The sequence below is a fragment of the Ctenocephalides felis genome, unplaced genomic scaffold (genome assembly GCF_003426905.1).
Source record: "Ctenocephalides felis isolate EL2017-DRISC unplaced genomic scaffold, ASM342690v1 CF-g0.4_SCAFFOLD_01170, whole genome shotgun sequence".
NCBI classification, from domain to species: Eukaryota; Metazoa; Arthropoda; class Insecta; order Siphonaptera; family Pulicidae; genus Ctenocephalides; species Ctenocephalides felis.
In genome coordinates this window covers 13,165,888-13,177,744 of record NW_020537324.1, presented here as the reverse complement: position 1 = coordinate 13,177,744, position 11,857 = coordinate 13,165,888, and the positions used below count along the sequence as shown (strand labels likewise).

The 11,857-nt window shown below is 28.6% G+C and overlaps 5 non-coding genes across 5 annotated transcripts; all 5 read left to right on the top strand.

Moving 5' to 3' along the window:
* The first annotated feature begins 3,514 nt into the window (after window positions 1-3,514).
* On the top strand, window positions 3,515-3,587 carry Trnaf-gaa. The gene has a single exon. It is a non-coding gene; the product is annotated as a tRNA-Phe (tRNA).
* Window positions 3,588-3,699: 112 nt separating this feature from the next.
* Window positions 3,700-3,772, top strand: Trnaf-gaa. Its single transcript has one exon. It is a non-coding gene; the product is annotated as a tRNA-Phe (tRNA).
* A 112-nt stretch (window positions 3,773-3,884) lies between these two features.
* On the top strand, window positions 3,885-3,957 carry Trnaf-gaa. The gene has a single exon. It is a non-coding gene; the product is annotated as a tRNA-Phe (tRNA).
* Window positions 3,958-4,069: 112 nt separating this feature from the next.
* Window positions 4,070-4,142, top strand: Trnaf-gaa. The gene has a single exon. It is a non-coding gene; the product is annotated as a tRNA-Phe (tRNA).
* A 112-nt stretch (window positions 4,143-4,254) lies between these two features.
* Trnaf-gaa lies at window positions 4,255-4,327 on the top strand. Its single transcript has one exon. It is a non-coding gene; the product is annotated as a tRNA-Phe (tRNA).
* The last annotated feature ends 7,530 nt before the right edge of the window (window positions 4,328-11,857 follow it).

Here is an 11,857-nt window from a genome sequence, read left to right as displayed (position 1 = left end):
CTGTTTTAGGATATTATTTTTGTTATTTTGCGTTCGTATCGCTGGCTTTGTAATCACAAATCCAGGGTTGAAACCAGCTTTTTGGCTAACCTAATATCAAGCAGTGGTAATAATATCAAGACGAGAATAAAAACAGTTATTTCATGGTTAATTAATTATCAACATTGGCTCGTTTTGATTAATAGCAGTGTTTGATTAATGTAAATGATCATTTCGTGTTGATAAATAAATAAATGATGACAGAGGCATTAGACAGTCTACATAAAGAATAATATAGTCAATTATTATTATAAATTAAAAAAGTGTAAATGGTAAAAAGTGACCTTGTAATAATACTCTTCCCACAGTTGATTGTTTGTTATGTTGTCTGATTTTCGCAATATATTTACTGAAAGTCGAAAAATACTCATATGCTTATAAGTTTATATTTTATATTGAGATGCTGAATGAGATATTTCTCTCGATGATGCTTCTATTAAAGCTCAACGAACAACCACGAAAGATACGTGCGCTATTTTTCATCTTAATAACTAGATGTAACAGAATCGTATTTTTGTTTGGATTTTTATCTATAGGTATGATACAGCAACTCGCGATTCGGTATAGCTAGTTACATAATGATAATTTTTTTTGGCTTCTGATTTACATCATTTTACCATTACATTTAACATAATGATAATAAATAGTAGTCTGCTTGAAGACAGGTTCATGGTATGAGAGCACCACAAAATCAATGATTTTTCCATCCCTTGTTTATTATTCCCATCACTGTTTTATTACCATTAATCACTTTATATTGGTTTTTATGAATTTTCTTTTTCAAACTTTTGCTTCCATGCCTCCTGGTCCTGTGCTTTGGCAGTTCTCTATATTTCCTCTATATTTCGCGTAAGTCATCAACCATCTGCATTCTTCTTCTTCCCAATCTTGTCAGCCCTTCTATTTTGCTTTGAACGTTGTTGGGTAGGAAGCATTCTTTTTGCAGAATGGGCCCGATCCAGTTTCCTTTTTTTGCAAAGCATGAACCTAAAATCTATATTTTATAATTATCGGAATTTTTGTAAGTATTTGCTAGTAGGTATATTCCTAGTAATGAAATGTAGACGAGGAATATCACTTTCCGCCTTTTTGCCATACAAGTTCTGAACGCGCCGATGGGTCGTTCATAGTATAAAATTAATGAACCGTGGATACTCTTAATTGCAGTATAATTCATATTGCTCCATGCGCAATTTCGCTTAATTACAAAGTGTCGAACACTAATCTATCTCTTATAATGATTGCCAGGATCAAATTGATAATGAGTTAGAGCCGCTTTAATTAAAATTCTTAAAAAAAACAAAAATAACACCGCTAGAAACACTCATTTCTTGCTTGCTGTTAATAATTATTATCGAACCGCATTTGTACAAACAAGAAGTGCGGTATGCAAATAAAACAACTTAATAAAAGTTTAACGACCCTCTTAATAAAATAAAAAGTAAATCTTTTGCGGTTCGAATTACTTTCGTATTTACAGAATAACGGTCTTATAACATTCCTATAAACACATCTGACGAAACTAGTTCCTCCTATTAAAGAAACTTGCTTAATGGCGTGACTCTTAATCTTAGGAAAAATTACATATCTGAATCGATATTTATTTCTATTTTATGCAAAACACAGGTGGAGTAAATAAGACATATATTATATTAGTAGTTCTGTGCGTAATATCTTCAGTTTTTAACTTCCGAATTCATATATAATGAGCAAACTTTAATAATTCCAGAACTAACTGAATGAAAATTTTTGTAATAAATATATTTAGGATGGGACATTGACGCCCTGTTACCACAATTTCGTTACAATAAGACACATTTCTTATATTTTTTTGCTTCTACTTCTGTTACATAAAATATTCAAAAATAGAAATACATCGGCTAGAGAACTAATCTGACTTATTGGCAAACGATTCAGAAGAACTTGCGAAGTCGAGAAAATTAGCAAATCAAAATTTCTTTCTAAAACAAGCTTTTCCTGTGGGAAGAGTTTACATCGAATACGTCTCAGAAAATTTCTATAATTAATTATTAATTAAACCAGAAATACTGATAATTTACTGAATTAAAGGGCCGATTCTGCTGCAAGGTAGATCAATGTTATGGCAAGGCTATGTCATGTAGCAGTTTTCATATAAAGTAGTACTAAAAACTATTACAATTCTATATGGTTGCTGTTCAGTCAGGCATTTATTATTACCATGTCAATTTTTTACCATTTACACTTTTTTAATTAATATTAATAATTGACTATATGATCTTTTATGTAGGCTATCTAATGTCTCTGTCATCATTTATTTATTTATCAACAAAAATGATCATTTACATTAATCAAACACTGATATTAATCAAAACCAGCCAATGTTGATAATTAATTATCCATGAACTAACTGTTTTTGTACCATGTACTCATAAACCTCGAAGTTTTCGAAATATATGAGTGTGGATACCGTTGCTGAAATATACAAAACAGTCTGAGCCCAAGATTACTAAAATTGATAGACTTTAACCATCGTAATTAATATTGTTATGAGGCAATAATAGGCCTGTGTGATAATAGTAAATGTATTTGGGTGGTCTCTAGAATGAACAAAACTCATCAACTCTTTATTAGAGATGAACAATATAAATTAGAAAACTAGGATGGTGATTATAAAGGTTACATTGATGGAACATCTTTGGAGTTTTACTATATACAGAATATATTTTGATACTAGCCAAAATAGTACAAAATGATTATAATTATCAAAAAGTAGAAGTTGCTCTTTTAACTTTTATTCGAAACAAACAGTTTTATATTTTTATCCGAATAGCAGCAAAAAAAGTTCCTATAAAAGTAAATGAGTTGCAGTATCTTTTAATTTGGACTATCAGATTAAGAATATCATACCACTTTAACATGAAGATTTCTAAATTTACAGTTGTGATTAAAATCACTAATAAAATCAATATGGAGAATGATTATTATAACATACCAAAGAATTCTTTCCTACCTTTCTTTAATATTTTATGGCTACCATATATGTTCCATTATTGTCAAGGTTACAATCCTATAGACACCTTATATTAATGAGTTTATAATTTGATCAGAAATGCAAGTGCCCGTTGCTCCCTTCTCTTAAAGTGATTAATGATTTAATACCGAGTGGTGTTATATGAATTATGATGTCTACACATATTTATTTAAAGTAAACATTTATCTCATTGTAATTTATTTAGAGTGAGACTTGGTCGTGTGGGCTCTGAAAATGTTGCTATTTGCTATAAACAAGATAATAAAAGTTGAATGTGCATAAAGTGACGAAATTTGAGTTGAATTCATTAATTGATGGTGATAAATTGAATATTTTATTAGGTTAGGAGAAGTGGTAGGAAGCTATGTGAAATATGATATCAACATGAATTTCAAAATCGTAGAACTCGTACCTTTTTTCTTTAACGAAATGGGTTTTCTTGAGTGTTCTTCTGCACAAGAAGCCGAAATAGCTCAGTTGGGAGAGCGTTAGACTGAAGATCTAAAGGTCCCTGGTTCGATCCCTGGTTTCGGCAAAATGTTTTGCGATTTTCTGTAGTATGTCATGTAAATATTGATAATCTACAATTATTAGAAATTTTTATTTGTTTCGGCGTCTGCTTTGGTCTTTATAGTCTCGTTTAAGCAGCCGAAATAGCTCAGTTGGGAGAGCGTTAGACTGAAGATCTAAAGGTCCCTGGTTCGATCCCTGGTTTCGGCAAAATGTTTTGCGATTTCCTGATAGTAAGTCATGTAAATATTGATAATCTACAATTGCTAGAAATTTGGTTTGGTTCCGGCGTCTGCTCTGTCTTTATATTCTCGTTCATGCAGCCGAAATAGCTCAGTTGGGAGAGCGTTAGACTGAAGATCTAAAGGTCCCTGGTTCGATCCCTGGTTTCGGCAAAATGTTTTGCGATTTCCTGATAGTAAGTCATGTAAATATTGATAATCTACAATTGTTAGAAATTTGGTTTGGTTCCGGCGTCTGCTCTTTCTTTATATTCTCGTTCATGCAGCCGAAATAGCTCAGTTGGGAGAGCGTTAGACTGAAGATCTAAAGGTCCCTGGTTCGATCCCTGGTTTCGGCAAAATGTTTTGCGATTTTCTGTAGTATGTCATGTAAATATTGATAATCTACAATTATTAGAAATTTGGATTTGTTCCGGAGTCTGCTCTGGTCTTTATAGTCTCGTTCATGCAGCCGAAATAGCTCAGTTGGGAGAGCGTTAGACTGAAGATCTAAAGGTCCCTGGTTCGATCCCTGGTTTCGGCAAAATGTTTTACTTTTTAAATATTATTATTATTAAAACCTATTAGAATTATTATAATATTGTTACTATTTTGATTTTTTAACACGACGCCGTTGTAACAAAACAGGTTTTTTAAGAGATTTTACTGAAATTTTAGAATCCGAAGAAGCAAAACTGACTATTAATGCTCACGTTTAAAATTTGGATTGTAAACATATTGCTTATATAAATACCTAGCAATCTTGACATATATATATATATATATATATATATATATATATATCATAAAGTTAGATTATGGTTATACTTCAATCGCCTTCATTTGAATATCTCAAATCACAACGCACTAGATCTGGCTGGTATGTGAATTACACAGCATGATACCACTTTTGGAGTCGTAAATTATTTATCGATTCATATTCAAACTCTTTTTTTTCAATTTGTTTATTTCAATATATTAGTTTGACTAACATGCAGGAATTTAATCGTATTGGGTTACATATGGAATAATTTATTGAGGTCTTATTATGCAAACATTTGTTGTACAAGAAATGTTTTGACATCAATATAATTCATATGGAATCAATAATTAATTGATACGTATTCTATTATTTAATAACATCTAATTTTTCTATGGTTAAATATGCCACGTTACAAAAATCATAAAATTATGGTATATATTACTTATTTAATACATTTTAAATTTTTTATCATTTATTCATTACTTTGCATATTTTACTAATTAAATTTGAATATACATTTCATATTTTTGAATCGTATATTCAACCATGTGCCGTCTTAACTTTTTTACAATATTTATCACATTGATGTCAAAGGTTAATAACTTTCTTTTTATCAAATATTTCAAAATTCATGACTTGCTGAACATTTCATTTTTTTGATTATTTATTTATTTATCAATGCAAGTTTTATAGTCACCTGAAGGCTATTTTTGCACTGAATTAATTAATTTAAATACAAATTATTAATAGAAATTATAATTTTTATTTATTTATAGTCTTGACTTACTGAACTAGATTTTGAATTGAAACATTTGATTTTCAGTTTAGTCGTCTAATAAATGTATAAGTATTGAATAACTTAATATAAAATATGTAAATGTATTAATTAATTGTCTTAAAATGATATTTGTTTTAAATATGATTCTTACATTAGCCTACTTATTTACTCAAGCTTTGTCATATGAAGTATCATATGATCACACCATCATTTGATAATGGGACATTAAAACTAATTAGCACCTTCATAAATTTTCTCTTCGACAGTTTTTAACACGAATTAGGTTAATTAGAAAATATATAAAATAAATGATCTTACTTGACAACAAAATTACTACACGATTATTAAGTAGAAAGTCACCTCGTGCTATCTAATAATAAGTTTTCTCTCGAACGTCGAACAATCTTGAATAAAATGAAGAAAAACTTTGAGATAATTGTTTATGATGTTTCTTGTGCAATTTGAGTACTTCTGGAAATATATACTATTTTGTCATATAGATACTTAAGATCTAAAATGCAATACCTATGTCTCAGAGCAAATTTACCATTGACCATTGGATATTGATCAATTTATATCAATTTTTTATACTAATTAGTAAATGAAAAAAATATCTTTTGAAGTGATTTATGTTTTTTTGTTGGAAACGGTAGAGCAAAAATTTAATCATACTCTTATTCGTAAATCTTTCTGTTGTTCCTTGATTAATTTATTTTTATGGATCGTAAATTTAAATAATTTATGGCTTTGATCTTTATATATATTTATATTATAGCTTCCTTAATAATATTTTAGTTTATAAATTACTTTTTATGTAGTTGGAAAATTCATTTCATATCCTAGTAGTCGTAACTGTGAATTTGATTAAAATTCTGATCCAAATTTATTGCTATTCGTAAATTATCTATGCCTTCGATTTAAAATTAGTCATAATTATAAAAAATGAAGATTAGTCTATTTTAGATTTTATCTAACTAATTTAAAATTTAAGGTTAATATGTTATTGCAAAATTTTGATGATATTGAAGTTTGAGAAAATTTAAATAATTATCAAAATTTAACTACCTTCATAAGAAGTTAAGAAATACTAAATATTCGTCATATACTTAAAATTCTTAACATATCACTTTTAACAGTCTTAATTTTAGTTTTGAAGGTATTTGAAGTAAGAGTGAAATTTTTTGTATAGGTTTCAGATCAGCTAGGCTATTTCTTTGTAAAATATTTTATTGACTTTGTTTTGATGAGAGAGATATCATAATCTTAAAGAACACCCGTAGATATTATAGATCTATTGAAGGTGGTTTAATAATAAAAAATTATCAAAATTTAAAAGTTTTACAAATTGGCCATTAAGACAATACCACTTACATCTAGTAAATAATTTAAAACTCGTTCATATAATATCAATTGGAATTAAATCGTGCTTTTGGTAAGTGATAAAAATCTAAGCTAGGCTATTCCTTTATAAAATGATTTTATTGACTTTGTATGATGATAAAGATATTATATTTATAACAAACACCCTAAAGTAATGTAGACCTATTAATGGAGGTTTATTAATAAAAAATTATCAAATTTTAGAAGTTTTTTAAATTGCTCATCAAGACAATACTACTAACACCTAGTTTTTATAATTGTTTAATATAACAATCACTACTTTGATTATTGCTGTAATTTTTTCTAAATATCATGTGTCTTTTACTATAGGGTTTGTAATTTTCCATTGTTGGCTTGAATAAGTAAACTTCTAGCTCCTTTTCTTCAAAGTGTCATATAATAATAGTTGTAATTGGCATAGCAGGACTAATTGATATACCATATACCGTTGTAGATATATCAGTTCCTAGAGCAAAGTGCCGGCATATGATTTTCCTACATGGGAGTCCCGACCATGATGCATTAATAACGCCAATTTGATCAATTATTACAAAGTGCCCCATGCGTTGCGGAAGTATTTAAGATGTTTATTCGTGCAATTTTTTAAATCGAAGCTGGAGGAAGTTTACATCACAGAATAGTAATTTTGTGTAATTAGATCTCATTTACATCGCTATTATATCAAATTTATAGACTTACATTCTACGACATCAAAAACTCACTTCAGTAACGTAAAATTTAGTGAAATATTATCAAAATTGAATATAGTATATTTCGTAGTTGATAAAATTTACTACAAGTCCATTCCAACAGTTATATACACTCCGATATTAAAGTTTTGATGAAAACGACCTGGAATTTGATTTTTCATTCTTTAGTAATAAATAGAAAATTAGGGACATTTTTTTTGGTTTTGTCAAATAACTCACAAATTCATATGAAAGCACTATTTTTCAGTTAGATAGCGTAAAACTAGATAGAATTTACTATAATTTCATGGCAACAGTTATTTCTACTTCGATATAAAAGTTTTGAATAAAACGACTTTGAATTTGATTTCTCATTCTTTAGCAATAAATAGAAAATTCGGGACATTTTTTGGTTTTTGTCAAATAATTACAAATTTTATATGAAAGCACTATTATTCAGTACGATAATGTGAAACTAGATGCAATTTACTACAATTCCACGGCAACAGTTATATACACTCCAATATAAAAGTTTTGAATAAAACGACTTTGAAATTGATTTTTCATTCTTTAGCAATAATAAAAAATTCGGGACATTTTTTTTGGTTTTTGTCTAATAATTCACAAACTTTAGATTACTGCACTATTTTCTAGTTAGCACTAGTATATTTTAGGACTATATTTGCTGCCTCCAGCAAAATGTTTCTTAAGTTAATTTTATTTAGAACGAAAAAAGAGTTAGGTTAGGTTTATATTGTGTTTTCTATGTGAGTATATGTTTTATCAGCACTGTTTTAAAATGTTCAGGATTGTTCTTGTATTTCTAAAGCATTTAATAAATTGTCTACTATAACCAATATATATTAATTCGCAATCTCAGCAATTGATTTGATATAATACAAGATTCCTTAGTATTAATATTGAAAAAAGTTTTGTAAATATTTATAAAAATAATATTATTAGTTATATTGAAATTGTGCAATGATATAATAAAATTAATTCATTGTTTAGTCTTTTAAACTTTTATTTCACAATAAGGGTATCGTTATTATGTACATATATAAAGTTCTAAAATAACTAATTAATTTCTTTCTTACAGTAAAGATAAACAAAATAATGAAACTTTATTCCAGAGCTTCAACTCTTTAACCTTTAATTTAAACATATAAGTTTTTAATGAGTTAGTATTTTTAATTAGGGTAGGTTTTATGATCTCTTTGTGTATTTTATAAAATACTTTTGTTTACTGTTTTTCTAGTTTGCAGAACACTTTCATAACAGAAAACGAATCCATTAATTAACTAATTTGTATATCAGATTTGAATATGTGTGTATCAAGTATCCGATTGATCAACAATTTACATGGTCTTTATTCGAATAGATTTTCTACTCAAATACTAATTATTATGTAGAACATTTTTTTGATAAATTAACTTCAAAATACCAATATTTCTATTACAAAAAAATCCTTAATAACAACGGAAATTATCTTGTATATGTCTACAATCTTATTTCACCGTCAATTATAATTACACTCAGGTATATGTGGTGTTTTAGTAAATCTACAAAATTTTTAAGTAGACTCGGATGTGGTTAATGACATGTTACACGGATCTCACAATTAAAATGAGTATTTTTAACCACAAAAAATTTCTTAATGTTATATTTACTAATAAACCAAAACGTTTTGACTTCCAAGCACCCACATTTATTTTCAACTTTCTCCATTTCGTGATGGAGAACATATTGTGCGTGCTGGAATCAAATGCCATATATAATGTAATATTTCTAGATATATATGTATATATATTATATATATATCTATATATATATATATACATATGCTTACAACGTGAATTATTATTACTCGTGCAAATTCTTAAAGTTGATCCCACTTCTGCTCCTACAAAGTGAGTCAAAAGTCCATTTTCTTTAGTATTTAAATTTTAAGCTTCTTGTTATAGTAAATTGTTATAATATAAAGTTACAGCAGTGCCAAATTTATCAAGAATCTTAAATAATTTTGACTTTTCAGTAAACAAAAATAATTCATATTTAATTCAATTATTTTATGAAGTAGTGATTTACATGTTCCGCGATCCTCACATTTTCAATTACAATCGGTCCCATACAACATTCTCAATATCTTTAATTACTACTACAAAAACTCTTCAGCAAAATCTCCAATAATGATTTTTCTTTTTAATTGTATTATTTTCTAATTATGCAAAAACTGACATCGATTGTCGGCACGATATGTAAACTTTATTGCAGAACCCGGGCGCCGTTTTTTTATTCTGACAATGCATCGTAATTATTTTTTATTGGTTTTTAATTCGGCTGGTAATATCAATTATAATCGATATACAAGAATAATTAATATTTTGATCTTGGCGATGACTTCTGCAGATGTTGGGTGAAGGATTTCGATGCGGTTTTTATTCCTTGATTGGTTTTATGATCTGGGTTTGGAATTTGGAAGGCCGAGAGAAAATTGAAATATTGGAAATAAAAATTAAAAAAAATATTCATTGATAATTCAGTTTGTCCTTATTGCTTTATCTAAATATTGTTATAATTAACGATCTAATTAATGCTTTTAAATTTTTATTCATTTACAACATATTCATGTTATTCAAGCAGGCGATTTACGACGCAACAAATATTTTTATTACCATTCTACTATAATTTTCAGTACATTTTTTATGAATAGTTCTTTTCTTCTTTGAACAAGATATATTTCTTCTTTATATATCCTCTTTTGTTCTAAGGCTACTCACATTGTGTTCATCAAGGTACAAAAAATTCAAAGAACATCTAATAATAGGCCGTCATTTCAAGTTTTTTATGATCAATAAATCTAGTAAGAAACCGCCAGAGTCGGATGGCTTAATGATTATTTACAATGAGAATTTAGAATGGAAATATTTTATAATATATAGTTAACTTGACTATCCTTAATTTTGAAGAAAATTTATTCAAAAGACGTTTTGCAGAAGGATGTTTTATTCAACTACATAACTATAAGGCTCATATGCAATACACATTTTATCACTTTGCTAAACGAATAAGGTGGTTTTGGAATTGATACGAATATATATTAAACTAATGTTTAATATATGTTTTCTATTACCTATCACATTTATTGTCATTGTAATTATCAAACATTAAATACTAATCATTCTGATATCTACAACAAAGGAAATCATATAATATTATAGTTCCATGTAATGATAAATCAGCTATTAATCGTTAATGGAACCACTATAATTATTGTAGATATTGATTAATTGATTGCAAACTGATTAAGTGTTCATCGTGAGAATAGGCGACTGGTTATACCTTTTTTATGATTTCATTCTTGAAGAGTAGTGAAGAACCTTGCTTGATCCATAGATGTAAATATTCTTTTAATTTAAAACCAGATTTATGAAAAAATAATTGAAATGTTATTAATTTTTATAGCTATAGTTTGTATTAGTTGTTGGTAATATTTAACCATTTTCTTTGAGTTTTATAGACCAATTCATCATAATAGACCAATGTTCTGGCAAGGCTACGTTACGAAGAACTTTCCATACTAATTCGTTCTAAAAATTGACAAAAGGTATGTGGTTGATGTGCAGTCAGGCTTTTTTCAGGTTAGATAGGAAACCGAACATAGAAATGTCAAGAAACGATCTTAGAAAACAGGACCTTTCTGACCCAGCTTCATAACATACGAGTGACATTGCAGTTTATTTGTGAAACGCCTAGATGCACAGCAAATACATGAGATTTTGACAGTATTTGGTATGATTCAGTAGCATAATGTATGGAAGTTGAAGCGTAACATGGCCTGCCATAACATTAGTCTGTTGTGCGGCAGAATCGGCCATTATTTTAGATATATTTTAACAAAGAATAGATTGTATATTGCAGCAATACATCAAAATGCTGCAAAATCACTTGAAATCATATTCAAATTAAGTCTCTATCCCGCTGATCATTTGTGAACTGTAAACAAATATATACAGCTTTATATCAAGAGCTGGAGATGGGAATTGGATGAGCACATGCACTTGTAAGGCCAAAGCTCTTACCAAGGAGTCACGGCAAGCTATGAATGACCTTATAATAACGCTAAATAAATTATTTTATGTCTTTCTCCTGTTATTTGAGTATCTCTTCAACATTGTATATCAATTTCAATTATTATCATTTAATCCTCTTGAACTATCTGCTGCTGATCCGAACAGTTCCAGCTTCCAATGCTCATCGCAGTCATTTGCTGTGATTTCAATAAATTGCTATCAACGTCAACATAGTCAAATGGAATAGGACTATTGTAAATTGTAACCGATTGTTTGAGAAATGTTTGATGAAGCCTGCCGGCGTTCGAGATACAGAGATACAGTCGCTGCTGATATTCATGTTGTCTGCATACGGCGGCTCGCACGCACCTATTATAGCGGCTACGATTCA